The 12,780-nt window shown below is 39.2% G+C and overlaps 1 pseudogene; it reads left to right on the forward strand.

Annotated features, from left to right (window-relative positions):
• Window positions 1-5,657: 5,657 nt before the first annotated feature.
• On the forward strand, window positions 5,658-10,333 carry LOC115679912 (xanthohumol 4-O-methyltransferase-like; annotated as a pseudogene).
• Window positions 10,334-12,780: the final 2,447 nt, after the last annotated feature.

Below are 12,780 nucleotides of genomic sequence, written 5' to 3' on the forward strand. Positions count from 1 at the left end.
ATCTTTTGCTGCCTGAAGATGTTGAGTCTTGTTGTTTTCCTCAACAATTGTTTGCAGATTCTTCACATCTTGTTCAAGTGCAGCTTGCTTATCCTTGATTTCGAGCAGAAGGTTGAGAATGGTCTGATTTTCTGAGGGCTGTTCCTGGACATTTGCTTGTTCGGATCGATTGAACCCGATTCTTTCGCTTCGGTGGAATCTCCCCGAACAGTGCATGATCGAAACATGTTCTTCGGAATTGGTTCGAAACCTTTGAAGTTGGTTCAGAAACATGTTCTGGACCATCAGTATATCCTGTTTCAAGGTGCTCTGCTTCATGACTTTCATCTTGCAGAAGAATTTTTCGTTTCTTCCTGTACACCTTGAGTGGGTTAGGAGAGTCAGTATGCTTGTTTGCTGTTCCTGTTCTTTTCCTTTGCCCTTTCTCTTTTTCACTTGTCTTCCCAACATATTGTGCCTCTGACGGTTGAGCATCCTTTCCTCTTGCTGAGCTTACTCTTTCCCTTATATCATCAAACTGCTTCATCTTGGAAAGCATTCTTTCTCCAACAAACATACAAGGTACACAATTTTTGCTCATCTCAGCAGGAATAGAAATCTTTAAGAACATAAAAATTCTAGAGATGAGAGCACCATACGGAAGTTGGCCCTTGTCCTTTTGCAATGTTCTGTACATGTGGAAAATGATGATATGAGGAAGAGAGAAGGATTGACCTTTCAAAATTGCCCAAATAAGCTTGATTTCTGACTTGGATAAGTTAGTTTTAGAGGCTGCTTTAGGCTTCAAGCAGTTGATGATGATCTTATGTAAGATCACAGATCTTCTGGACAAATCAGAATAGGAAAGATGTCGTTTAGAGCCTTGAGCAAAATGTTGATTCTCTGAAGCCACTTTGGAAGCATCTTCTAGGCTCACTTCTAATGGAGTAAACTTGGAAAGTTTTGCTCCAATTATCAACGCCAGCTCTTCCGCTTTCAGATCAAACTTTTTGTCACCAACAGTGAATTGAATCAAGTTGGGTGACAAAATGAAAAGATTAGAATAAAAGTAGGCAGTCAGTTCAGCATATACATTGGCAGATTGAAGACAAAATTCATAAATCCCTAATTTCTCAAACAGATGCTTCACTGAGATGTCAGCCTTTTCAAGGTAGTCGAAATCCACAGTCCGATGGTTCATGACCCCTCGAGCAAGTAATAACTTATAGTAAACAGTGTGCTCAGTACTTCTGAATAATCGTCCAGTACCTGACATACCAGATACAATTCCCACCTTCATTTCAAAAATATCAAAGAATCGAGCATCATCATCATCAGGAATTACAAATTTGGATGCACTGGTGGACTTAGGGCTTATTTGAACGAATTTCTTTTCAGAAGGAGTGGATGATTCTCCGACTTTCTCCTTGCCCTTTCTAGAAGTAGGCTCTTTTGGTGTAATGCTTGCCTGATCGTGATCAGTTTTAGTGCAAAACTGAGAATAGCTTTGCACAAGATTTGCTTCAGAGAAAAAGCCGTTGTCTTTCAGACATTCATGAAGGATCGATGCAGAAGCATTACTTCTTTTCAACCTTTGATAAGCATTCCACACATGTTTGATGCTATTGAAGCGAAAATCAGTTTTACCGGTTGTTTTTTGTGGCGACAATCGTGGTGGTGGTGTCGCTTCTGAAGGTTCTTGATGTTGGTCCGATTCCGTGTCTGAAATTTCCATGAACTCTGCCGGTGCTGAAGACTTGGAATCTTGGTTGAGAATACGCGAGGATCTTCTCTTGAAAGGCATTTTGATCACTTGTAGAGCAGAAAGATTCGATCTTTGGAGAAGGAAGGGGAGAAAACTCTGAGTATCGAGAGGGTTTGGAGAGAAAAAGTTCGTACTGATAGGGTTTTGAAAAGAGAAGGATAGGTTTATAAAAGAGGAGGACGGGTTTTGGAAAGAAAAACCACTTTTAGACAGTATAAAAAGTGAACCCGAATATGTAGGAAGGAAATATACTTTTTGAAGCACAAACAATCACGACAATATCATAACAATATTTTAAGTACAATTAATCAGATAAATTAGAATACATACCTGATTTGCTTCCTAAAGTAACAAATATGAAAATATCCTGCCAAAAATGCCAAAAATATACCCGCCAAAATTTGAATTAAGGACGTGCCTTTCTTTGTGAGTCTGAAAAGGATATTCAGACTGAGAACATTTGAGTCTGAAAAATTCCTGTCTAACAGATACTTTAAGAAAATGGTTAAGTAATGCACAGTTTATTTCTAATGTACTCAAATGAAGACTTATCAAGAGGTTTTGTGAATATATTAGCTAATTGATTCTTAGAAACAATGAATTGAATATTCACATCACCATTTTGAACATGATCTCGAATGAAATGATGCTTGATTTTAATATGCTTAGCACGAGAATGAAGAATTAGGTTCTTGGTCAGATTAATAGCACTTGTGTTGTCACATTTGATTGCAACACTTGATTCTCCAATAGCAAAGTCTCGCAACTGCTGCTTCATCCACAGAATCTGTGCACAGCAATTTTCCAAAGCTACATATTCTGCTTCTGCTGTAGAAAGTGCAACTGTGTTTTGCTTCTTTGAGTACCAGGATACCAACATATTCCCAAGCAGTTGACATGTACCTGTAGTACTTTTTCTGTCCACTTTACATCCAGCTAGATCAGCATCAGAATAACCAGTAAGAGTAAGATCTGAATCTTTGGAATACCAAAGACCTAACATTGGATAAATTCCAATGTATTTGATTATCCTCTTTACTGCAGAAAAATGTGATTCCTTTATGTCTGATTGAAATCTTGCACACATACAGACACTAAAAAGTATGTCAGGTCTAGATGTAGTAAGATACAATAATGAACCTATCATGCTTCTATATACCTTCTGATCAACCTTTTTACCATTTTCATCTTTGTCCAGTTTGGAAGAATGAGACATGGGAATGTCTGTTTTCTTGCAATTCTGCAATCCAAACTTCTTGACAATCTCCTTTGCATACTTCTCTTGGCAAATGAATGTACCACCTTTGGTTTGTTTCACTTGTAGGTCGAGAAAGAATGTCAATTCGCCCATCATACTCATCTCGAACTCATTCTGCATATTCTTAGAAAATTCTTTGCAAAGAAGTTCGTTAGAGGATCCAAAGATGATATCATCAACATAAATTTGAACAAGTAAAAAATCCTTACCTTTTCTCTTATTGAATAACGTTGTATCAACCTTACCTTTTGTGAAGTCATTTTGCAGAAGGAAGTTACTTAACCGCTCATACCAAGCACGGGGTGCTTGTTTCAGACCATAAATGGCCTTTTTGAGTTTATAGACATGATCAGTCTTCCTTGGTTCTTCAAAGCCAGGTGGTTGTTCCACATATACTTCTTCTTTGATATATCCATTCAGGAAGACACTTTTCACGTCCATCTGAAACAATTTAAAGTTATGGAAACAAGCATAAGCTAGTAGCAGCCTAATGGCTTCTAACCTTGCAACTGGTGCATATGTTTCATCATAATCTATGCCTTCTTCTTGAGAATAGCCTTTTGCAACCAGTCTTGCTTTGTTTCTTGTGACTTTCCCTTTGTCATCCAGTTTGTTTCTGAATACCCATTTTGTTCCAATTACTGGATGATTTATGGGTCTTGGCACAAGTTCCCATACTTTGTTGATTCTGAACTGCTGAAGTTTCTCTTGCATAGCTTCGATCCAGCTTTCATCTGATAATGCTTCACCAACTTCTTTTGGTTCTATTTCTGATATCAACGCCAAGTTGCTGATGTTCTCTTTATGTTTAGATCTGGTCTTGATGCCATCTTCTATTTCTCCAATGATAAGGTTCTTCGGATGACTGGATTTATGTTTTCAGTTTCTGTCAAATCTTTCCTTCTGAATCATCAAACTCTGAAGGTTCTGATTGAGTCTGTATTGTATATTCTTTTCCTTCTTCTACAGATTCTACGATCTTTGGAGATTCTTGTTGAGCTTCTGATAACTCTTGAATGTTGGGAGATGGTTCAGATTCATCTTTGTGAGTCTGAATATTTTCATCAAACCTTACATTCATTGTTTCTTCCACAGTCTGAGAATTCTTGTTGAAGACTCTCTATGCCTTACTTGTAGTAGAATATCCAAGGAAAAATCCTTTATCTGCTTTCTCATCAAACTTACCAGGGCGATCATTTGGATTTTTGAGAATAAAGCATTTACAACCAAACACACGAAAATATGAAATATTGGGCTTTCTACCTTTGTAAAGTTCATAAGGGGTTTTCTCAAGAATGGGTCTGAGAAAGGCTCTGTTAATGATATAACATGCTGTAAAAACTGCATCTGCCCATAAATGAAAAGGAATCTTGCTTTCAATCAACAAAGTTCTTGTCATTTCTTGCAAAGAATGATTTTTCCTTTCCACAACACCATTTTGTTCTAGTGTATAAGGAGTAGAAAAATTGTGTTGAAAGCCATTTTCCTCACAAAAATCTGAAAAACTTTGATTTTCAAATTCTCCCCCATGATCAGTTTTAATGCAGGAAATGGTATAGCCCTTTTCATTCTGAACTCTTTTTGCAAATTTTAAAAAATATGAAAATGCTTCATTTTTATGAGCAAGGAAGAACACCCAAGTAAATCTTGTGAAATCATTAACAATAACTAAACAATATTTCTTACCACCAATACTTTGTGTTCCGATTGGTCCAAATAGATCCATATGAAGAAGCTGCAAAGCACGATTAGTGGAAACATGATGTATAGACTTAAAAGAGCTTCTTACTTGTTTTCCTAGAGTGCAGGCATTGCATAACTCTGTTTTCTTGTATTTCAAATCTGGCAGACCTCGAACCAATTTCTTATTTGAGATCTTTGATATTTGTTTCATACTGATATGCCCCAATCTTCTGTGCCATAGATCTTCATCCTCTTTGATTGAGATCAAGCAATGAGTGGAGTTTGGATTGACATCTAGAAGATAAATATTTCCATGTCTTTTTCCTGTGAATGTTTGAGAAGAATCTTTGATTGTTCCTGAGCATGTATCTTCTTGAAAATTGATTCTGAAACCTGTATCACATAGTTGGCTTATGCTTATCAAGTTATAGTTGAGTCCCTTTACCAATGACACATCATTGATTGTGAGTCCTCTAATTTCAACCGTTTCTTTGCCAACTATTTTTTCTTTATTATTTCCTTCGAAGGAAACTTTTCCACCATTCAGGCTTTGTAGTTCAACGAATATGCTTGGATCTCCTGTCATGTGTCTAGAACATCCACTGTCTAGGTACCACTTTCTTTTTCTCTTTGTGGTAACCTGCAAAAGTCACAACATCTCAAATTTTCTTTGGTACCCAAATTTGTTTGGGTCCTTGAGTATTAGTATAGGCTGTCTTAACAAAGTCTCTTCGAATAGGTCTCCAGACCTTAGGACATTCATTCTCAAAATGTTGTGGATCTCCACATTTTGAGCACTTAAGAGCACTTCGGCCAACAGGTTTGACAAAATTCCTTTTGAAATGATTTTTATAAGTTTGTCAAGGAGGTCTTTGTCTTAATCTCTCCTTGACCTTTGGAAAATCAATTAAGCTATCACTTTCCTTCACAAATCCGAGACCAGATTTGTTGTAGTAACGAATTTGGATAGAAATGATATGCTTTAAGGTTTCTGAACCTTTTGAAAACTTGGAAGTACTTTCTGAAACTTCCTTTTTCAAAACAGCATTTTCTTTGGAAAGAAAATCTCGACTTTCCTTGACTTGATGAAATTCTTTTTGAAGGAAATTGATTTTTTCTTTTTGTGAAACATCCTGTTGCCTCAGTGATGAATTTTCCTTTTTCAAAGAAGAGATTCTTTTAAGAGCAGTCTTACATTCAAAGCATAATTCATCAATGTAATTTGATACTTCAATAGGCATATCGGAATGCTTTACCTCAATTTTCACTTTAAGATCAGAATCTGAATCTGAGTCTGAGTCTGACTTAGCCATTAAACAGAAATTTGAGATATCTTCATCACTATCTTCGCACTCTGTATCGCTCCAGGTTTCTGCTTTTAAGGCCTTCTTTGCTTTCTCAAATTTGGTCTTCTTTTTCAGAAGTAGACAATTTGGCTTGATATGTCCACGTTTCTTACAGTGAAAGCATATTACCTCCTTTGATGTTTCATCGAGAGCCTTCTTCTTTTCAAAAGGCTTCTTCCCTTTGAGGTTTCTTCCTTTGATTTTCATCTTCGTATACTTCTTTATGAAGAGGGCCAGTTCTTCATCATCAACATCTTCATCTTCAGAATCTGCATCAGAATCAATGTTAGTTTTTAATGCAATTGACTCATTACCTCTGGATTCATTATCCTCATTCTGTTGCTCAGTCTCATATGATTAAAGAGTTCCAATTAACTCATTCACTGATAGAGGCTTGATCCTTTGTGTCTCTCGAAGAGATGTTTTGATACTATCCCACTGCTTTGTCAGTCCTCTCAGTAGTTTGTTGACTTTCATCGCATCTGGGACTGGTTGTCCTTGATATGCAAGACCGTTTACTATGTCAGTAAACCTGTCATACATATCAGCAATTGATTCTCCAGGCTTCATTTTGAAGGATTCATATTGATCAAGCAAAAGATTGATTTGAGTTTCCTTGGCTCGATCTGTTCCTTCATAAGTAGTGTGGAGAGTATCCCAGATTTCCTTAGCTGATTCACATGCAGCAATTTTTTTTATATTCAATAGGTGATAATGCACAATAGAAAGACTAAATTGCTTTGAAATCTAAGGCTTCTCTTTTGGATACCTCAGTTTGAGATAATGGAGGATCTGCTGCTTTGCTTGCATCTGCCTTTTCTTTTGAATCAGAAGATTTTGGGTTGACTCCTCTGATGATGACATCCCATTGCATGTGATCAATTGACTTTATGAATGCCTTCGTCTTATTCTTCCAGACACTATATTCCTTGCCATCGAAATATGGTGGTTTGTTGTTGCTTTGTCCTTCAATGAGCCCTGGAGCACTCAAGCTAGCCATATAGATCGTTAGCTCAGAAGTAAAACACTTCAATAAATGAGCAACCTGCTCTGATACCAATTGATGTAGCTAGCAATGATCACCTAGAGGGGGGTGAATAGGTGATCTTAAACAACTTATGCGGAAATGAAATATCACAGTTGAGTCTGAATAAAATTCAGATTCAAAACAGTTTATAGACAATGCTCTTGATGTGCAGTATGTAAGATAAGAGATAAGGGATAGAAAAACTGCACACAAATTTATAGTAGTTCTGCTTATAGCAAGCCTACGTCTACTCTCCCACGCTGACAACCTACCGGCTGGATTTCACTATGTAATCAAGAGAAATTACAGATTCTGAGTGACAACACTCTTGTGTATGATAGGACTCTCTATCTCACACAATCACTCTTACAAAGTATCCCTCAAGATCTTAATTTTTGGCTCAGAAAGACAAGAGAAATGATCGGAGTATGCTCAGACTTTGGACTTGTTGATTCTTGATTTTGTACTTCCTTCTGCTGCTCGTTGATCTCCTTAAATACTCCTCTTCTTCCAAACTAGCCGTTGGACAGCTTTCAGAGGATCATCTTCCAATCTTCACCTTGGACAAATTTGTATAAAAAGGATTGAGTAGCCGTTGGATGACAGATTCTGAATCCCGCTGATTCTAGTCGCCCATACAATCAGAATCCTGGTTTCCATAAGTAGAGCTTTATCCGTTATAATGCATACTTGTCATAGTATTTGATTGTCAATCAATTATAGCCTTAGATTGAAACAATCAAAACTTTCCTTCTGTGAAATCCATACCAGATCACTAGCTGTTATGTTTCGTTCTGAGTTCTGCGTCTGCGTCTGCGTCTGAATAATTTCTGCGCCTGCGTCTGCGTCTGAATAATTTCTGCGTCTGCGTTTGCATCTGAATAACTTCTGCATCTGCGTCTCAGAACTTAGATTATGTGGGTCTTCAATAATATATGAACTTCTTATTTTGCCAGCTTGTAAAGTCTGAAAAACTTCCTTCTGAGCTTCCAGAATATATATACATACCTGGAATAAAATAGTTTAGAATAAGTATCAGATTTATAATAATATGGAAGGTTTTATCAACTTCAAAATCAATAGGAGTTTTCCTCAACAGCCTTGGCCCCATTTGTGAACCAAACACCAGCCACCAGATCAATATCTGAACAGAATCAGATCAGGTAGCTTTGACCCTATATATCACAACGCCTCTCGCCTCTTCTCTTCGTTCCTCGTGCCATACCACGAACCAAAGCAAGCTGAGAGAGAGAGAGAGAGAGAGAGAGAGAGAGAGAGAAAGAATGGAATCGTTTGATGAAACTGAAGCGACCCTAAGACCCAAGCACACATATGGAAGCACATGTTTGCATTCGCCGACTCGATGGCACTGAAATGCGCCGTCGAGCTCCGAATACCTGAAATCATCCACTCTTACGGTGGCGGGGCCATCACCCTAGCCCAGATAGCCTCCCGCGTTCCCTCCCCATCCCCGGAACCGCCTACCTCGCCCGCATCATGAGACTCCTCGTCCGCAAGAACATCTTCTCCACGCATTGTTGCCGACCCCGAGGGCGGCCACGAGAGTCGCGAGACGCTCTACAGCCTCACCCCATCGTCGAGATGGCTCCTCCGGGGGCTCGGGTCCGAGCTCAGCCTCGCGCCGATGGTGCTGATGCAAGACCACCCGTGGCTGATGTCCCCGTGGTAGCGCTTCGGTGACTGTGTCAGGGGCGGTGGCTTGGCATTCGAGAGGGCTCACGGCCGTGAGATTTGGGACTTTGCATCGGAGAATTCCGAGTTAGACCAGTTGTTCAACAATGGGATGGCGTGTACAGGCAGGATCTTGGTCAGGGCCATCCTGGAAGGGTATAAGGTGGGATTCAAGAGCATACGATCTTTGGTTGATGTCGGAAGGGGGACCGGCGGAGCCCTGGCCGAGATCGTTATGTCATATCCACACATCAAGGGGATTAATTTTTATCTGCCTCATGTCGTTGAGACGGCGCCGGCATGCGATGGAGTCACTCGTGTTGAGGGAGACATGTTTGATACTATACCACGTGCTGATGCAGTTTTCATGAAGGTGAGTTTTATTGCCAAAACTCTATACTTTTGAATTAATACGTGAAATTTTGCAATTTTCCTATTGACACATGAGCAAGTGCATCTTTTCATTTCTGTTCTTTTGATGTGATAAAAGGCTTGAACTCTATGGTCAGTCCTAACAATCCAAAGAAAAAAAATTTATATGATCTGTAAATTATACGAGGATATCTAGATCGTTCATCATATAAAACTCTCGATAAAACATACTTAATTGATATGGTGTTATAAAAAAAAATGAGTAGCTTTTCATTTCGTTGGGTGTATCTTCTCGTTTTTTATCTTGCGTTCTCTTTGCCGGGTCGAACGAGTTTAGTTTTTAGTGCTTTCTAACTACTCGTTTCTTTTTCTTACAACTTAAGACCTTTCCCGCCGAATTTTTTTCCCGTCTCCAAGGCATTCTAAAGTGATCTGACTGTTTTTCCTTGATGTCTTAATTCACAAACACACTATCTATACAGTGGTATCCCGAGGTCATAGCCCGATCTAAATATTGCACGTCATATATGTCTGTAATTCGTATAGCTCTTGTCTAATAAATAAGTTTTGTATAACCTCAAACTAGCACCCGTCATCAAAAATACCTATTCACAGTCGAGTGACAACTTTTAACACTAAAAAAAATTAAATTGACATTGGCCCCTCAATCATTGAATTCGACGATTTTACCCGACAAGTGAGGTTGTTGGACTGTGGGTGACGTGACCCTGCATAAATATTCTTTAGCCAATTAATGTCAACTTTTCATAAGCACAGGGATTACACAATGAACACACTCGTTAAGTACATTATAATAAAAAAGAAACACATTATTTAGGACTCCAATAATTCTTTTTGTCCTTTTGTTTTTGTTTTTTCAGTGGATCCTGCATGATTGGAGCGATGAAGATTGCGTCAAGATTTTGCGAAATTGCAAGAAGGCAATCCCAGAAAAGAATGGCAAGGTGATCATAGCTGAAGTTGTGTTGAGACCACAGGGCGATGGCATGTTCGATGAGATCGGACTGGTGTTGGATCTGGTCATGATCGCGCATACCTCGGGCAAGGAGAGGGACGAACTCGAATGGAGGAAGATTTTGGCGGAGGGAGGTTTCCCTCGCTACAACATCATCAAGATCCCCTCCTTGTGGTCCATCATCGAAGCGTATCCGCAGGGATTTGGTCACGCTAAAGTTATAAGTGTCGAATAAGTGCGAGTCATATGCTTAATCTATGAAAGATTTAGATAGTTAAAACGGCCATATTCACTCGGACTCTCGATCTGGGACAAGCTTTACTATCTTCTGTCAATATATCTTCTCGTCACTCTATTTTTGGGGCACTATTTTATGTTGTTTGTGGTCATTTCTAGGGGCTATTTTCGTGTTGGATCGCATGCTTTCTAGCTTTTTTTTTTTTTTGTAAGTAGACATATTATTTGGTCCTTACCAAAAAAAAAAGACATATTATTTGTTTGACATGACGATTTAAACCCTAGTGATCCATGAAATAGCTAGGAAATGAAAACGAAAGGGTGGGGTCCCTCTGTGCGTATCCACGGGCCTAATAAGTTTTGTATTGGATCTGTGTTGTCATTCAAGTTCGAATATGAGGAATAAAGACACTACAAGTGCCAAAAGTTGTGTACGGTGCTCATTTTGGTGCAAAAAGTTTTCGCCGGATCACTTAAGTGCCAAATCAAAGAAAAAACGATCACTTAAGTGCCAACGGTGAGAAATTCTGGCCAAAATTAATACATGGCTTTTATAATTAAAAATAAAGTGAAGTGGCATATTTTTTAAAACGTAGTCCACGTGGACATGAAAAACGAGGTCGTTTTAGCGTCCGATGTGGCTCCAATAAACAAATCGACGTCGCATATAGCCTCTAGCCAAACGATGTCACAGAAGGTGGATGCAAATGAGGGCGTCGACTTCCTTGTACTGATTGTCGCTTGCTCGCTCGCCCAACGTCGTTCAGTCGCCGTCGCCCGCCCACCGTCACTCGCCTACCGTCTCCGTAACTCTCACTCAAACAGGTTTGTCATCTTCTCTCCCTTGAGGCTCCAATAATATGAAAGGTTTTGTCAAGATTGAGCCGGTAATTTTGGGGGCGAATTGAAATAGGTGCTCAAATTGCCTGATTAGGGTTTTCAAATTGAGGTTTTCTTTCAATTTGGGGATTTAGGGTTCTTATTTGGGGAAAATCCGCCGAACGGCGTCATTTTTATTGTTAACATGCTGATTGGACCTCCGGTGACCCACGTCAGCTTCAGAAATTAATAAAAAAAGGCCACGTCGAATTTCCAGCCAATCAGATCAGAATTGACACTTAAGTGATCATTTTTCAAAAAATTTGACATTTAAGTTATCCAAAAGAAACTTCTTGCACCAAAATGAACGCCATACACAACTTTTGGCACTGGTAGTGTCCTTCTCTCTCGAATATGAAAATGAGTGGAAAAGATATTCTACCATATAGGTGCGATTGAACTAATTAACCTTCTAACAATTAGAAAATAATAGTATAAGGGGACAAGTAACCATGAAAAATTCGAATAAACTTCTTAACCTTCAACGAACCAAATGACGGTGGCAAAATGTTGAGAGATATAATTACCAAAAAGGCCCTAAACATGACTATCAAAAAAAAAAAAAAGGCCCTAAACATGTATTGTACGGATACCAATTCGGTCTTAAATTTTTTAATTTAACTAATTTAATTAGTTCTAAACCTATCAATGAGTTGCAAAAATAATCCTTTCGGCCATTTTTTGCCAGAAATCTCTTACGTGGACACCGGCCGACCTACATGGTACAATTGGCACTGACATGAACAATTTTTGCAACTTTTAGAATTGTTTTAGAGTGGGAGAGCAAGAGAGAGTGTTAAGTTATATCACACACACACACACACACACACACACATATATATATATATATATATATATATATTATTAGCTCATTTCCTAACAACTTAAAATTTTACGAAAAATGATTTGTTGAGCATAACATCAAAGCACAGGTAAAAAATTTGAATATTAGCAACCCCTCTCAATTTTATCTATCATGATTTCAGAGCTCTCATCTAGTTTGTCCAATACCACCCTTAGAGCTAAAACCCACCATCACTCTCTCACAATTTCTTGAATCTCAGGCCGCCCGCTGACCATGCTCTGTTCACGTCACGAATAACCCTTGACAGCAATAGCAACGAGCGACCACCAAACCCTATTCACGAGCTGGTTAACATCATCGGCCACAACCTGTTCACCAAGTCGAGACAATCCGAGCCCTACATCCGCCGAGCATGCGTTCCCAAGCGAGTTGCCGTCTCAACTGCACTCCGCAGCGCCAGCATGCGCCGGGTCACAGACGACCTGCAAACCTGACCTCGTCTCACATGCCATGTCCCTGCCTGCTTTGTGTCAATCGTTGGCACCACATGTTGCCGAATGAGTGATTGGCCCTTGAGCTGGGGAAAATTACCAAAACAATCATAAACTTATTGCAATTGTGCCAATTCAGTCCTAAACCACTTTTTTTGTGTCAATTCAGTACTACACCTTTTGTATTTGAGTCAATTCAGTCCATCCGGCCAATTTTGGCTGGTCGGCGCTGACGTGGATGCCGGTCACGCCAGTGCCGGTCGGCCGACG

Source organism: Syzygium oleosum, unplaced genomic scaffold, assembly GCF_021117445.2.
Source record: "Syzygium oleosum isolate NSW1041296 unplaced genomic scaffold, Sole_v2.1 Sole_v2.10, whole genome shotgun sequence".
NCBI lineage: Eukaryota > Viridiplantae > Streptophyta > Magnoliopsida > Myrtales > Myrtaceae > Syzygium > Syzygium oleosum.